The following is a 16,244-nucleotide window of genomic DNA, read 5'->3' on the forward strand; positions in this document are numbered from 1 at the left end:
ATACAAGAAATACAAAAGTGTCAAAGGGTCTAAAAAGTCTATGTGTGGTACATTAAACTAACAAAGATCTGTGTCAACTCATCTAACAGTCTTAAAGAAACATTGGTGGATTAGTGATCGCTGATATCCACCAATGTTTCTTTAAGACTGTTAGATGAGTTGACACAGTTTAATGTTACCATCTCTCTAGATAAACATTATGTGGTAGCCCACTGTCATTTAAAGACCGCACACTCAACCGAAATGGCCACTAAATCTGCTCATGCACTTCACTGACAAAATTATATGTACACAAAAGGTAGTTTGTGAGAATCAGGTTTAAGTGAGCTTTTATCCTATTTATTTAACATGCGTAATTAAAAACATATATTTTATTTTTATTATTTTCATTTTCAACCAACAAAAGGAAACGTCAGCCATTACATTAGTAATAGAATCATTGTACACAGTTCATTTTGCATTGGTACATTCAGTAATCTTTCAAAGGAGACAAGGATACATGAGTACCTTCCAGAAATCGCATCCCCTTCCCCTCTCAAACCCCCCTCTAGCGGTATTCCCTTCCTGTTAACATACATGTATGGAGGGATGGGGGTCACAAATTGTATTCAATTCTTGTGTGAGTGGGTGGGTATGTGCTGTTGATTCCCGCCCCTTCAATTTCTAGGCCACAGAAGCTCAGCCAAGGTGCCCATATCTTAGTAAACCTTTTGGGGCAGCCACCTGCCACATATGATGTCTTCTCCGCTCCCATATATAAGTCAATACTAGCTCTCCACCCCTTTAGTGTGGGCACGTCTGACGCTCCCCATTTATCTGGCGATGTCCCTTTTGGCAACTATCAGCCCCAGGTTGCACAGTAAGAGTTTGTACCTTTGGAGATCAACTTCCGTGTAGATTACAAGCAATATGTACTTAGGGTCCATGGCGACCTGCACCTCCAGTATGTCATTCATTCATTCTACTATCTGGGCCCAGTAGCTCTGAACAGTTTGACACTCCGATAGTGTGTGTATATAAGTACCCCGTTCTGTGTTGTAGCGTAGAAAATGTGGTGACTCCGCTCTCCCCATGATGTGCGCTCGGGCCCTATCAAAGTAGACCCTCTGGAGGATTTTGCATTGTATTAGTTGTAGTCGTAGCTTATTTGCCACTTCTCTTGGGTGCATCAAGGCCCCTTCCCAGTCAATTTCTTCTAATGGACCCATAGTGTCTTCCCAGTTGGACCGTAGGGACTTCAGTTTACCAGGAATATTTTTGATTAAAGTTTTGTATGTCCATGAGACTGCCTTGGAAGGTATCTCCTCTTATAACCTAACCTACCCTTGAGTGGCGCATATTCAGGGATGTCTGCTGTTTCTACTTTTTCAGCTCTCCTGGCATCTTGCAACCGCAGGTATTTATACTTTTGTAAATGCATGATTGGTATTTGGCTTGAAGTGTCGAGAAGGGGATTAGGCCGCCACTTTGGAAGATGTTGCCGACGGTAGAGATCCCAACCATGTCCCATTCCTTAAAGCCCGGCAGTCCGGAGATTTCAGGCAGTCTTACCCTCCCAGAGTGGTGTTGCCCTTGTCATCTTTTTGTCCCGTTGCATTTGTCTCTCCACCCCTTTCCATGCCTCAATTGATCTCGGTGTGGCGGAAAACAGGCCCGGGTTCCTGAGCCTCAATTGATGTAGTGGAGATAGGTGTGTTTTTAACATGCATAATTAATTAAGAGCATTACATGACATGAATCAAACAGTATAGAACAACAAAGACTGCATAGGGTATGGATTTTGCTATTCACAAGCACACCTCTAAATGTTCAAACTGCTGAATTAGTTCCAAGTTCGAGCAAATGAATGACCTACTAGGCACCACATATGCAGACTTCAGTAATGAAGTCTTGCAAATGAAGTTAAGTCTTTGTTGATTGTTGATTGTCAATTGAGGAGCTAAGAGGTGGGACACAGGATGCCAGCAACGGAGGACGGAGCGTTGGGACCAGCAGGCGGGTCGCCATTAGTCGGCAGGGTCGCTTCGGGCCCAGAGAACACAGCTTCAATGGACAGCTGGGGAGTCACTGAGCTGCATTGTGGTGGTTGACACGCCTCTCACGTCTAGGCCCTATTGGGGCAATCTGTGGACCTGTGAGGTGAGCGGGGGCGCCAAAAGTGAGCACTGCAAGGTTTTAGGCATTCAAGCGCCTCTTTTGCTGCTGCTTTTTACGGCACCCGCCCTCACCCCTGCTCCTGTCCAAGCGTACCGCATCTCTAGTCTAAACCCCTAGAATAAGAGCCAAGGCCTGGCTCTGCAGAGCCTGACAGAGGCAATCTAAGCTCAATGTGGTGGTCCGCCAAGGATTGTCATGCAAGGTAGAAAAAAGAAGCAATAAAGAATGAAAACAGACAGCACAATTACAGTGAGCAAGTGGGGTTGGGGACTTGAGGAGCATGTCGTACCCAGTAAAACCATCAGGGTGCCTTCCAAAAGATGTAAAGAAACTCCTAAGCCACAGCCAAGTTGGGGCAGTTCGGAGCAGTGTGGAGCAGCGGGTTGTGCACAGGTCTGTCTTGTAGCAGCGAAAGCCTGAGCCAGAATCAGGTTGGCAAAGAGAGGCACTGGGAGATACACGTGGATGTTTCAGGAGCTGGTTCGCATGTGGCACGACGGCAATAGTCCGCAGTCTGCCTGCAACACAAGGATGCGCACCCGGCGTTAGACCGGTGCAGCTTGTGCATGCATGGAGTTATGCTTTTCCACTGCAGTAGCCAGGCAGTCCTACCCTGGCCTCAGAGCAGCATTCCACCGGCAGTGCTCACTTAGGTATCTTGAGGCTACAGGAAATTACCCAGAAAGTTGCCCAGAAAAACACCCAGAATCCACTCAAAGGCCTCGGTCCCTCTGATAAGTGGCACAGAAACCAGGAAGAATTAGTGCATCAATCATGTATTGCTGGTAGAGAACATCATGTGGTGCTTGTGCCTCCCTGAATAGGTCACACTGTCACCTGGTCAAACGAGCGAAAAGGTGATCTTTGGGAAGAAGGTGGCCCCAGATCAGAATCGACTGAAGCAGTACCTAAAGTTGTTCAGGCCTTGCAAGGCAACGGCACAGAAGGCATTGTAAAATATATTAGAAATCATAAACAACATATAACCATCAGAGCAGTGGGGAAAACACTCTCATTGAGGTGTTTCTCAGCCATCATAAATCGTGAAATCAGTATGTCATATGGAATAACAATGCGATCTGTAAGAGCAATGGGGGCTGCTGGCACAGTGTAGGAACAAGTTCTCAAAGAGATCCAGGCAAAGATCTCCTGAGCAGGATTCAGTATTATTTGTCTGGAAGACATTACAAATCCCCCTCCACAGCAGCAGTTTATAAAATCAGGCAGGGATATAAAATCACAGACATTTTAACATCAAAAATATCTGAGAATCCAATCCCCGTAACAAGCAGCCCACCTCCAAACACAGACCCAGTAATTAAAGTAACCACAGCAGAGGAATGTGATGGTGCCCTTAGTAGGGAAGGATGGACGCAGAGAATAAGACTCCCGACTTTCCTCTCAGAACCAACGGAGATCAGATGTGGAGCCCCCCCGAGGCTCCTCCTTCAGCCCAGCACTCTTCAAGGTCTACTTAGCCCCCCTCGCAACCATCGTCAGAAACTTCCAACTCAACATCATCTCATATGCCGATGACACCCAGCTCATCCACTCCCTCACCACACAACCCAATATCACAAGGTGCAGCTTCCAGGAAGGGATGAAAGCCATCGAGACCTGGATGAGCAACAGCTGTCTGAAACTCAACACGGAGAAAACAAAAGTTCTCATCCTCCGCTCCACCCCCACTGAGTGGGACAACACCTGCCCTCAGAAATCCAACCACCCTAACGGACCATGCACGCAACCTCTGCATCATACTCCATGTTAGACCTGGCACCTTGGCGTGAGTCTCCCTTCCACTTTTTGCTGATGTGCCTCCGATGTTTTGCTGGTTTTCCGATACTCAGGGCACTGCGCCACGGCTGATCCGTGCCGCAGTGCAAGTGCTCCCTACTGTAAATTGTACATGCGATTGGTATCCATGATTGGTTCTTTGGATTTACTGTTAGTCCCTAGTAAAGTGCACGAGAGAGTGCCGGGGCTTGTAAATGCCAATACTGCTGGTGGGCCTGCAGCGCTGGTTGCGCCACCCACCGAAGCAGCCGTAAAGATGTGTCTGGGAACTGCGACCGCAGAACCCGCGTGCGGTCTCGTACTGTCACGCTAGCTGGGCAAGTGTCCCCACTTGCCAGCACCGACCCTTCCCTTGACTGCATATTAGTCACCCCTATGGTAGGCCTGCGGGCAGGGTGCGTTGTAGGTGCAAGGTAGGACAAGCCCTGATGTGCGTGGCATGTCCTAGTAGTGACTTACCACGAAGACCGTATTTCACTATTGAAGGCTACCTGCTCCATTAGGCCAGACTGAGCTGCGAGGATTATTACACCCTATAATCCCCGCAGGCTCAAGGAGCATGGTAGCGAGTCATGTTTAGTATGCCTGAACTCAGGATGATAAGATATTTCTTGTAGTCAAGTTTATTTTAATATCCTGGGTTTGCAAATGCTACTTTTAGAAAGTTAGCCTTTGCTTGCTTAACCATTTCAGCCGCCTCTGCTGGTATGTGTATCTGACTGTCTGGGATGTGTGAGTGACAGGGCTGGAGGGATGACAGGTGGTGAATGCGCAGATTACACCTTAGTGGGAGGTAGGAGTGCCTCTTGACTCGAACTGTCACTGTGCTCGGCCACCACAATGCTGGCTCCACCCTCCTGGGGAGCGGCGGATGACTCTGCCGGCACCTGGCCCAGGAAGGGCGAAGCCCCCATCAACAAGGTACTCTGGCCACCCCTGTCCGGACAATGCTGGCTCCACCTCCTGTGGGGCGTCTGATGCGCCTGCCCCTCACACTGAAAGCAGAAGCCGGAGTACACCCGCCGGGGTACTCCAGAACTGAGAGTGGCTATGCAAAGGCCCCCCTGGCCTGCGAAGACAAAAGAATTGGCCTATAAAAGAAGGAGCCCTGCTCCTTGAAAATTAGATCCGGTTTGGGCCACAGAAGGACTCTGCCCTACGAGAAGGACCGTGAGAGACAAGGAAGGGTGCTGACTCTTGCCTGTGTCTGGTGCCTTGCTGCTGAAGGAGAGGAAGAAGAAAAGACTATGAACAGACTTTTGCTCTACTTGTGCCAAACTCTGCTAAAAAGATCTCCAAGGGCCTGCAACTGAACTTGCCCCCTGACCAGCGTCCCAGGACCAGTGGACGCTACCCCCTTGGAAGAAAGCGACTGCGGGTGCTGGCCATCGCCGCAGTATCGACAGAGGAATCTCCTCTAAGGCATCAACGTCATCCCGACCACCGTGACCGGGGCCCAAAGCAACAGCGAGAGCAAAGTAAGGACCAGCCGCCGCTGGCCCGAACACCGTAACCGCAACTGCACCGGGAGCCCGAGAGCAAAGGGAAGGAGAACCCGTCCGGTCCGAGCTCACGAGGTGACTACCTAGCGAGCAGTCACTCACCTGCAAAGACGGACAGTTGCCCTACGAGAATCCGCGAAGTCGGTAGCCTGCCCGACAGCCCAGCTGTGAGCTCACAGCTGCACCGACATTTGGCTGGGTACGTCCTGCACTTGGGGACCGTACTGCCACTTGTCACCGCCGCATAACCGCCGCCTCCAGGGTTGGAGCGGACGACGAGAAGAGGACCCTGCCGCCACAGAACACCGCTGCCCCGGATGACCAGTGACCTGCTCGGCTGAAGAGCCGCAACGATCAGCGACCCCGGGAAGGCAACGCGACGTGGGACAGATCCCCTGGAAGCCGCCGGCTCCACAAGAACTTTGAGTAACACCGGCCTACGGGCCTCAAGAGAACTGCATAAGAACTGTGGTAACCCGAATTAAGTAATCTGCAACCGTTTTCGTAAAGTACATTGACTGTATTCACAAGCCTGCTTAAAGTCTATATAAAGATACCTATTTTTACAGAATACAGTCTGGTCTCGTTGTGTGGTGGGTTGGTTGTAAAGGTGTACTGTTGCAAGTGTTTAACCCTATGTGCCCCAAAGATTAGCCTGCGACTGCTTAAGCCACACTACCTAGAGGGTAAGCAGAGGTTGTCTGGAAGGTAACCCTCAGCCCTGACGAGGAAGAGAGAGTCCCTGCTTGTCGCTAGTGTTGCACTGCGCCAACTAGAGCCTCCCCCTTCCTACATTGGACGCAGCGGTGAGGATTTCGAATTTACACTTGCGATATCTATACCTGAGCTTCTGACCACTACACAAGGATTACGGTCCAGTTACTTAGCCACAGACTTTGCTTTTTGAATTTTGCCGAAAGAAGATTCCGAGTGCAGAAACCATGCCGGGCACAAAGAGCCTGGATGGAGCGGAGTCCACGACCTCTGAGGTGTTGGAGGTAGAGTGGGACCCCACCAAAGTGGATAAATATTCCAGGGACGAACTGAAGTTCTTTTGCAAGAAACTCAAGGTCCCGCACGCTGGCTGCAAAAACAAGACCCAGCTCTCCAAGGCCCTGAAAGCCTGGATCGAGTCCCGGAAAACCCCGGAGGAGCAAGATGTCCTCGCCGAACAGAATGCGACGGAGGAGCAGAATGCACTTGGGGATCTGATCGATCTCGAGAGGCAAGACAGCGAGCACAGCTTTGGTAAAGGCCTGTCGCCAGAGGAGCTGGCGGACAGGAAGGAAACCCGGAATCACGAAAGAAAGTTGGCAGAATTGAAAATCCAGCTGGAGCTTGAAACCAAAAGAATGGCGCTGGAAGAGCGAAAGCACCAGATGGATTACGAAATAAAAATGAGGGAGATAAGTCTCAAGGAGAGAGACTTGGATCGTCCTCCCTCTGGTGGCAGCGCATCGCCAGTGCAGGTAGAGTCAAGAGTGCACATCCCGAAGGACGTAGTTAAGGAGTTCTTTAAGGGGGATGACATAGGACAGTGGTTTAGGGCATACGAGGTAGCCATGTCCTCCCACCGGGTCCCTGACAAGGATTGGGGAGCCGGGTTGTGGGGAAGGTTCCTTAGCGAAGGGAGAGATAACTTGCTAGATTTGCCCGTTGAGAATCAGAGATCCTATGCCCACATGAAAGAAGCTTTATTAAACAGGTACGGGCTTACCCCTGAAATGTATAGACAGAAGTTTAGGGGATGTACTAAGCGGCCTGGGAATACGTATGTGGAGTATGTGACTTACTTTTGCAGAGCACTGGATGGTTGGGTGAAAGGTAACAAAGTTAATGATTTTCAAGGTCTCTTTGATTTAATTGCATGGGAGCACTTGTCTGATCACTGTTTTCCTGAGTTACGCCAACACCTGATCGATAGCAAGCTGTCCAACCCGAGGAAGCTTGCTGAGGAGGCGGACCGCTGGCTCAGCACCAGGGTCCACAAGGGTCCCGTGGGAGATTCCGCCAAGAGTGGGCAGGGTCCCCAGCAGAAGAGTGGGGGGGACAAGGGGGGAAAACAGAAAGGGTTCCAAAAAGGCCCCCAAAGTAGTTCCCAAGGGAATCCGCAGCAGGGTTCTCAGCCTCCCCCACCCCCGAAGCAGAATGGGGCCCCGACAGGTAAACCTGTTCCAAAGGGGCCCTTCAATTGTTTCAAATGTGGCGAGCCTGGGCACATATCCAGTGACCCCAAGTGTCGCCTATTTGGAAAACCCGCACCCACTGGTGCTCCGCCCCGACAAGTGACTAGCGTTCACCTGGGAGAAGAAATGATGGTCCCGGGGGGTGGAGATCCCGTTCACATGACCTTGGTCTCGTTAGGAGACAGCGAGATGATCCCAACGAACTACCTGCCCTCTAACACTAAAAAATATGGGCAGGGGGTGATCATCAATGGTAAGGAAGCCGAGGCTCTTAGAGACACAGGAGCCAGTGTGACTGCAGTGAGGCAGCACCTGGTGTCTCAGGAGCAGGTTGTACCCCATGCCTACTGTAGGGTTATCAACGCTGATAACTCTGAGAGTCAGTGTCCGATGGCTCAAGTTCCCTTCGAGTGGGGGGTGGGTCTCTGGTACTCTGCAGGTCTGTGTGAGAAAAACCATGCCTGTTGACTGTTTGCTAGGGAACGACTTGGAGCACTCCCCTTGGGAAAAGGTGGAGAAAACGACTCACCTGCGGATGGTGGGTCTGCCTGACTGGGCGTGCGTGACCACCCGGTCGATGGCAGCCAGTAGGGGTGATCGAGAGGTCCTGGGGCCTGATGGAGAGGCCCAGGAACCGGCCTTAGGGAGAAGGCGCAGGGGGCGCGGGAAACCGGCCCCTGAAGTTCCTACGGTCCAGGAGGAGGCAGACCTTGAGGGGGATGCCCTGGAGCCTACAGGGGAACAGATCGCCGAACTGGGGGACCTGCCTGAGCTGACCCATTGGCAGCAAGAAGGAGGACCCTCCAGGGAGGAATTCTGCAGGGAGCAGAAAGAATGCCCTTCTCTCATGGGTATGCGGCAGCAGGCTGCAGACCAGGCCAATGGTGTTCAGGCCAAAACACATTACGTATACTGGGAGAACGACCTCCTGTATTCGGAGCCTAAGGCTGCTGAACCTGGGTCAGCCCGTGTGCTGGTGGTACCCCAGAAGTTCAGAGCCTTCCTACTGGGTCTGGCTCATGATGTGCCTTTAGCAGGACATTTGGGGATGGACAAGACCTATGACAGGCTTGTCACCCACTTTTACTGGCCCCAAATGCATAAAAGCTCAGACGCTTATTGCAGAACCTGTCCGACTTGCCAGGCAAGTGGGAAGACGGGAGGGAAGAACAAGGCTCCCCTCCAACCCTTCCCTGTGGTCGGTACGCCATTCCAGCGAGTGGGTATTGACATCGTTGGGCCTCTGGACCCCAAGACAGCCATGGGCAACAGGTTCATCCTGGTCTTGGTGGACCATGCCACCCGGTACCCTGAAGCCATCCCTCTGAGGACAGTGACGGCTCCCGTGGTGGGGCGTGCACTGATGGGAATTTTCTCACGAGTAGGATTCCCTCTAGAGGTGGTGAGCGACAGGGGGACCAATTTCATATCGAAATATATGAAGTCCCTTTGGCAGGAGTGTGGCGTAACGTACAAGTTCACCACACCCTACCATCCCCAAGGTAACGGGTTGGTTGAAAGATTCAACCGAACCCTCAAAGGCATGATCATGGGCCTGGAAGGTCCGATGAGGCGTAAGTGGGACGTCCTCTTGCCATGCCTGCTTTTTGCATATCGCGAGGTACCACAGAAGTCCCTAGGGTTCAGCCCCTTTGAACTGCTGTACGGCCACCCCGTGAGAGGACCACTGAGTTTGGTAAAGGAAGGCTGGGAGCAATCTCCCAGGAAACCTCCCCAGAATGTATATAGCTACATGCTGGCCTTCAGAAACCAAACCAGGCGCTTCAGACAACTTGCCGAGGCAAATCTGGAAGCGAGCCAGGAGGAAATGAAGCGGTGGTACGATCAGAATGCCACTCTGGTCGAGCTTCAGCCTGGACAGGAGGTGTATGTCTTGGCCCCAGTGGAGCCCTGTGCCCTTCAGGATAAGTGGACAGGACCATTTGAGGTTGTGGAGCGCAAGAGCCCCGTGACATACTTGGTGGACATGAAGACGCCCAGGAACCCTTTGCGGGTCCTACATGTCAACCGCCTCAAGCCCCACTTGCGAAGGTCTGAAGTGGGCATGTTGTTGGCAACCGATGACGGAATGGAGGAGGAGTCGGAGCCTCTTCCTGACCTCCTGGTGGCCTGTGAGAAGGATGGATCAGTGGATGGCGTTAACGTCTCACCCTCCCTGACCGCCGAACAACAGGAGGACTGCCGCCAGTTGCTGGGGCAGTTTCCAGACCTGTTCTCCCTGGTTCCGAGTTTCACAGATTGGTGCGTCCATGATGTGGACACTGGAGACAGCTTACCGGTGAAGCATAAGGCTTACAGGGTAACTGACAGGGTACGGGCCTGCATCAAGGAGGAGGTCTCCAAGATGCTTGCCCTCGGGGTGGTTGAGTCTTCCAGCAGTCCTTGGTCCAGCCCCGTGGTCTTGGTGCCGAAGGCTGCTGCGCCGGGAGCCACACTCGAACTCCGGTTCTGTGTGGACTACAGAGGACTCAATTCAGTCACGAAGACTGACGCGCACCCCATCCCCAGAGCTGACGAGCTCATTGATCGGCTAGGGGCTGCCCGGTGTCTCAGCACGTTTGATTTAACGTCTGGGTACTGGCAGATCGCCTTGACCGATGGGGCAAAGGAGAGGTCGGCATTCTCTACACCAGATGGGCATTTCCAGTTCCGGGTTATGCCATTTGGTATGAAGAATGCCCCTGCCACCTTTCAGAGATTGGTCAACCAGGTGTTGGCTGGACTGGACGAGTTCAGTGCCGCCTACCTGGATGACATCGCGGTGTTCAGCGGCACCTGGCCCGAACACCTGCGACACCTCTGGGAAGTGTTGATGGCCCTGCGCAGAGCAGGCCTCACAATCAAGGCAAGCAAGTGCCAGATTGGGCAGGGTTCAGTGGTGTACTTGGGACACCAAGTTGGGAGTGGCAAGGTAGCCCCCTTGCAGCCCAAGATCGAAACCATCCTGGCTTGGGAACCCCCCAAGACCCAGACTGCAGTGAGAGCCTTCCTGGGGCTCACTGGGTATTACAGGAGGTTTGTCAAGGGCTATGGCACGATCGTGACCCCCTTGACAGAGCTGACTTCGAAAAAGCAGCCCAGGAATGTGATTTGGACTGACACCTGTCAGAAGGCTTTCGACACCCTGAAGACTGCCATGTGCACGGCGCCCGTGCTCCTGGCCCCCGATTTCTCCAAGGAGTTCATTGTGCAAACAGACGCTTCAGAGCATGGTGTAGGGGCTGTTCTTTCACAGATGACTGAGGAGGGCTTTGACCAACCCGTAGCCTTCATAAGTCGGAGGTTACTTCCACGGGAAAGTAGGTGGAGTGCAATAGAGCGAGAAGCATTTGCTGTGGTCTGGGCGCTGAAGAAGCTAAGACCCTACTTGTTTGGGTCTCACTTCCGAGTTCAGACGGACCACAGGCCCCTCAGATGGTTGATGCAGATGAGGGGTGAGAACCCGAAACTGTTGAGGTGGTCCATTTCTCTACAGAGTATGGACTTTACGGTGGAACACCGCCCTGGCACCGATCACGCCAACGCTGACGGTCTGTCCAGATTTTTCCGCCTTAGTGATGTGGAACTCCCTGGGGAAGGGTAGTTCCCCCCACATTTCAGCTGGAGGGGACACATGTTAGACCTGGCACCTTGGCGTGAGTCTCCCTTCCACTTTTTGCTGATGTGCCTCCGATGTTTTGCTGGTTTTCCGATACTCAGGGCACTGCGCCACGGCTGATCCGTGCCGCAGTGCAAGTGCTCCCTACTGTAAATTGTACATGCGATTGGTATCCATAATTGGTTCTTTGGATTTACTGTTCCCTAGTAAAGTGCACGAGAGAGTGCCGGGGCTTGTAAATGCCAATACTGCTGGTGGGCCTGCAGCGCTGGTTGCGCCACCCACCGAAGCAGCCGTAAAGATGTGTCTGGGAACTGCGACCGCAGAACCCGCGTGCGGTCTCGTACTGTCACGCTAGCTGGGCAAGTGTCCCCACTTGCCAGCACCGACCCTTCCCTTGACTGCATATTAGTCACCCCTATGGTAGGCCTGCGGGCAGGGTGCGTTGTAGGTGCAAGGTAGGACAAACCCTGATGTGCGTGGCATGTCCTAGTAGTGACTTACCACGAAGACCGTATTTCACTATTGAAGGCTACCTGCTCCATTAGGCCAGACTGAGCTGCGAGGATTATTACACCCTATAATCCCCGCAGGCTCAAGGAGCATGGTAGCGAGTCATGTTTAGTATGCCTGAACTCAGGATGATAAGATATTTCTTGTAGTCAAGTTTATTTTAATATCCTGGGTTTGCAAATGCTACTTTTAGAAAGTTAGCCTTTGCTTGCTTAACCATTTCAGCCGCCTCTGCTGGTATGTGTATCTGACTGTCTGGGATGTGTGAGTGACAGGGCTGGAGGGATGACAGGTGGTGAATGCGCAGATTACACCTTAGTGGGAGGTAGGAGTGCCTCTTGACTCGAACTGTCACTGTGCTCGGCCACCACAATGCTGGCTCCACCCTCCTGGGGAGCGGCGGATGACTCTGCCGGCACCTGGCCCAGGAAGGGCGAAGCCCCCATCAACAAGGTACTCTGGCCACCCCTGTCCGGACAATGCTGGCTCCACCTCCTGTGGGGCGTCTGATGCGCCTGCCCCTCACACTGAAAGCAGAAGCCGGAGTACACCCGCCGGGGTACTTCAGAACTGAGAGTGGCTATGCAAAGGCCCCCCTGGCCTGCGAGGACAAAAGAATTGGCCTATAAAAGAAGGAGCCCTGCTCCTTGAAAATTAGATCCGGTTTGGGCCACAGAAGGACTCTGCCCTACGAGAAGGACCGTGAGAGACAAGGAAGGGTGCTGACTCTTGCCTGTGTCTGGTGCCTTGCTGCTGAAGGAGAGGAAGAAGAAAAGACTACGAACAGACTTTTGCTCTACTTGTGCCAAACTCTGCTAAAAAGATCTCCAAGGGCCTGCAACTGAACTTGCCCCCTGACCAGCGTCCCAGGACCAGTGGACGCTACCCCCTTGGAAGAAAGCGACTGCGGGTGCTGGCCATCGCCGCAGTATCGACAGAGGAATCTCCTCTAAGGCATCAACGTCATCCCGACCACCGTGACCGGGGCCCAAAGCAACAGCGAGAGCAAAGTAAGGACCAGCCGCCGCTGGCCCGAACACCGTAACCGCAACTGCACCGGGAGCCCGAGAGCAAAGGGAAGGAGAACCCGTCCGGTCCGAGCTCACGAGGTGACTACCTAGCGAGCAGTCACTCACCTGCAAAGACGGACAGTTGCCCTACGAGAATCCGCGAAGTCGGTAGCCTGCCCGACAGCCCAGCTGTGAGCTCACAGCTGCACCGACATTTGGCTGGGTACGTCCTGCACTTGGGGACCGTACTGCCACTTGTCACCGCCACATAACCGCCGCCTCCAGGGTTGGAGCGGACGACGAGAAGAGGACCCTGCCGCCACAGAACACCGCTGCCCCGGATGACCAGTGACCTGCTCGGCTGAAGAGCCGCAACGATCAGCGACCCCGGGAAGGCAACGCGACGTGGGACAGATCCCCTGGAAGCCGCCGGCTCCACAAGAACTTTGAGTAACACCGGCCTACGGGCCTCAAGAGAACTGCATAAGAACTGTGGTAACCCGAATTAAGTAATCTGCAACCGTTTTCGTAAAGTACATTGACTGTATTCACAAGCCTGCTTAAAGTCTATATAAAGATACCTATTTTTACAGAATACAGTCTGGTCTCGTTGTGTGGTGGGTTGGTTGTAAAGGTGTACTGTTGCAAGTGTTTAACCCTATGTGCCCCAAAGATTAGCCTGCGACTGCTTAAGCCACACTACCTAGAGGGTAAGCAGAGGTTGTCTGGAAGGTAACCCTCAGCCCTGACGAGGAAGAGAGAGTCCCTGCTTGTCGCTAGTGTTGCACTGCGCCAACTAGAGCCTCCCCCTTCCTACACTCCACTCCTCACTCACCATGAATCGCCAGATCATCTCCGTATCCTCTGCATGCTTCAATACCCTCTGCATACTTCACAAGATGTTCAAGTGGATCCCCCAACTCCAGGAAAACCGTCATCCACGCACTCATCACCAGCAGCCTGGACTACGGAGTCCACACAAAAACTCCTTTGCAAACTCCAGACGGTCCAGAACGCCGCCTCCAGACTTCTCCTCGACATCCCACAACATGACCACATCACCCAACACCTTCACGACCTCCACTGGCTCCCTGTCAAAAGAAGAATAACCTTCGAACTGCTCACACACGCCTACAAAGCCCTCCACAACACTGGACCCCAATACCTCAATGACTGTATCTCCTTCCAAACCCCCAAGAGAAACCTCCGCTCAGCCGACCTCGCCTTAGCCACTGTCCTCGTTTCTACAGGACCAGAGTAGGTGGAAGAACCTTCTCCTATCTTGCAGCCAAGACCTGGAACAAACTCCCCCTTCACCTCCGACGAAGCCCAACACTGCACCAATTCAGGAAGGCCCTCAAATCCTGGCACTTCGGATGACCCCAACGTAGCTGCTCACACCACCCTCCCCCAGCTCCTTGAGACCCTCACGGGTGAGTAGGGCGCTCTACAAAACCCTGATTAATGGATGATGTAGTCAAAAAGTTCCTCAAGGTACTACACCAGGTATTCCAGCCACATTATGCATAATACAAGCAGACTGTCATAAAATCAACCCAACAGAGTCCATCTCATCGTTAAACCTCAGCAACTGGGACAATCTTAGCTCAAGGTCTTTACTAGTCAATCAACAGGGGCAACCAGAATGCCCAGAGTCGCAGGCCCAACCAATAATTGAACTCTCAGAAATAGTATCATACACGCATGTAGCCACTATTGCAGATTACGCATCTGTTGGTTCTGTTTCTTGCCTCTCTGCAAGGAGAAGGGAGACAAATGGATACCACAACAGTCAGCCATACCTGTTCTCGGCTTGTAGCAGCATCTCTTTGGCCAAGGTTAAATTTGCCTTTGAAAACAAGACACCTTTGAGTTCAATTTGGTGTGGCCAGAAAGCGACAGCCTCTCCTGTCGCTGCAGAGAAACCAGGCAGAATCTGACCTTTATCTTCATAACCTAATTCAGTTGGCAAGGAAACTCCAGAACTATCAGCGAGGGGCAGTCGAGTGGGAACGTAGGATGCACTTCGGTCTACCATGGATGCAAAGTCTACCACCAAGCTGACAAACAAGAACTTCAGTTGGATCTTCTCAACATCTTGGCAGTCCACATAGTGGGTATAGACAAGAAGCTGCAAGCTCTCAATGATCTGATACGGCAAATTACATGCCAGTGCGCAATTTTAGGGGACAAGCCCCAAGTTCTGTAATTCCTTACCAACATCTTGATGGAAGTAAGGTCCCACACAGCCAAACCTTTTGAAAGGCAACGTGTCCTAGAATTTGATGCAAAAGAAACAGAAAATACTAAAGATACACAGGCAATCAAAGACCCTATATCATCTTCGGTAAAGGGACAGATGTCAAACAGTAAGATAAGTCCCTTACAACAAGTTGCCTATGTAGCTGAAAGGAAGAACCAAGCAACCGAGGTGGCAGAAATAGTAGAGATGGAGCAGGTAACTACAAAAAAGGAAAAGAAAAGGCAAAGGAAAGGAAAGTGGAACAACAAAAGAGTATATGGCGCTTATTATCAAAATACAGAATTTTGGAGGCTTTTGATACTGAGGGAGCAGAAAAGGTGGAAATCTAAATAGTAGAAACATCGCAGGAGAACACATATGGGAACAAACATGGGAAAACAACAGCCAAAAGTCGCCAGAGGAAGCAAACCAGTGTACAAGCAAACTATTTAGGCCAGTCACCCAACAGTCTCGACACAGTTTCAATGTCATCAGGCAGCATGACGGTTTTAACAATGAAATGCAGGAATATTCTGAGGAGCAATCCCAGATTATACCACTTGAAAGCAAGGATCAACAAAATCATCCATTGAGTAAGGAAAACCCCTATTGTGGGGATGAGTTGGGGAAGTATCCAATTACAACAAGACGAAACATCATTACGGGACGATGAGCTGGAGCATTATCGTAAGCAGAACAAGGGCCAGCAGGTCTACGGTCTCACCACTGCATGAACAAGTTGGAGAAACACCGACTTACAACAAGATGAAACATCATTGCAGGCCCAAGGGCAGGTGCAACATCTACAGCCGGATATGGCCCAGCAACTACAAGTTTTTGATCCCACATGGACCAAACATTCCGAGTCTCAGCAAGCAATAGTCCAGACTAATAACCTATTGTTAATTCCCAACTACAATTCAATGGGGGCATCTGACATCCTAAACAGAGGAACTCGGTATAAAACTTGAAAATGAAATATAGGTCTTGGCACACAGTATGTCTTCAGACTTGATGTCAGTGGAATTCAGATCACATCTATATAGAAGTGAAAGAGAGGCAACTTGAACGACTTGGGCCTCGACTGATATGGTAGATCAAATACTGGCTAATCAGGTCCTCTTTAATTCATGGGGGGATAGAGCTAAGATCATAATCATACATGATATACGATACCCAGGACAATTGCTACCTATTAAAATAAGAGGGAGCACAGTC

General features: G+C 51.6%; 1 protein-coding gene across 1 annotated transcript in view; it reads left to right on the top strand.

Annotated features, from left to right (window-relative positions):
• Positions 1–16,244, top strand: part of RMND1 (required for meiotic nuclear division 1 homolog) — a 372,302-nt gene that overhangs the window by 291,938 nt on the left and 64,120 nt on the right. The gene's annotated exons all lie outside the window — the stretch shown is intronic.

The sequence above is a fragment of the Lissotriton vulgaris genome, chromosome 1_1 (genome assembly GCF_964263255.1).
Source record: "Lissotriton vulgaris chromosome 1_1, aLisVul1.2, whole genome shotgun sequence".
NCBI lineage: Eukaryota > Metazoa > Chordata > Amphibia > Caudata > Salamandridae > Lissotriton > Lissotriton vulgaris.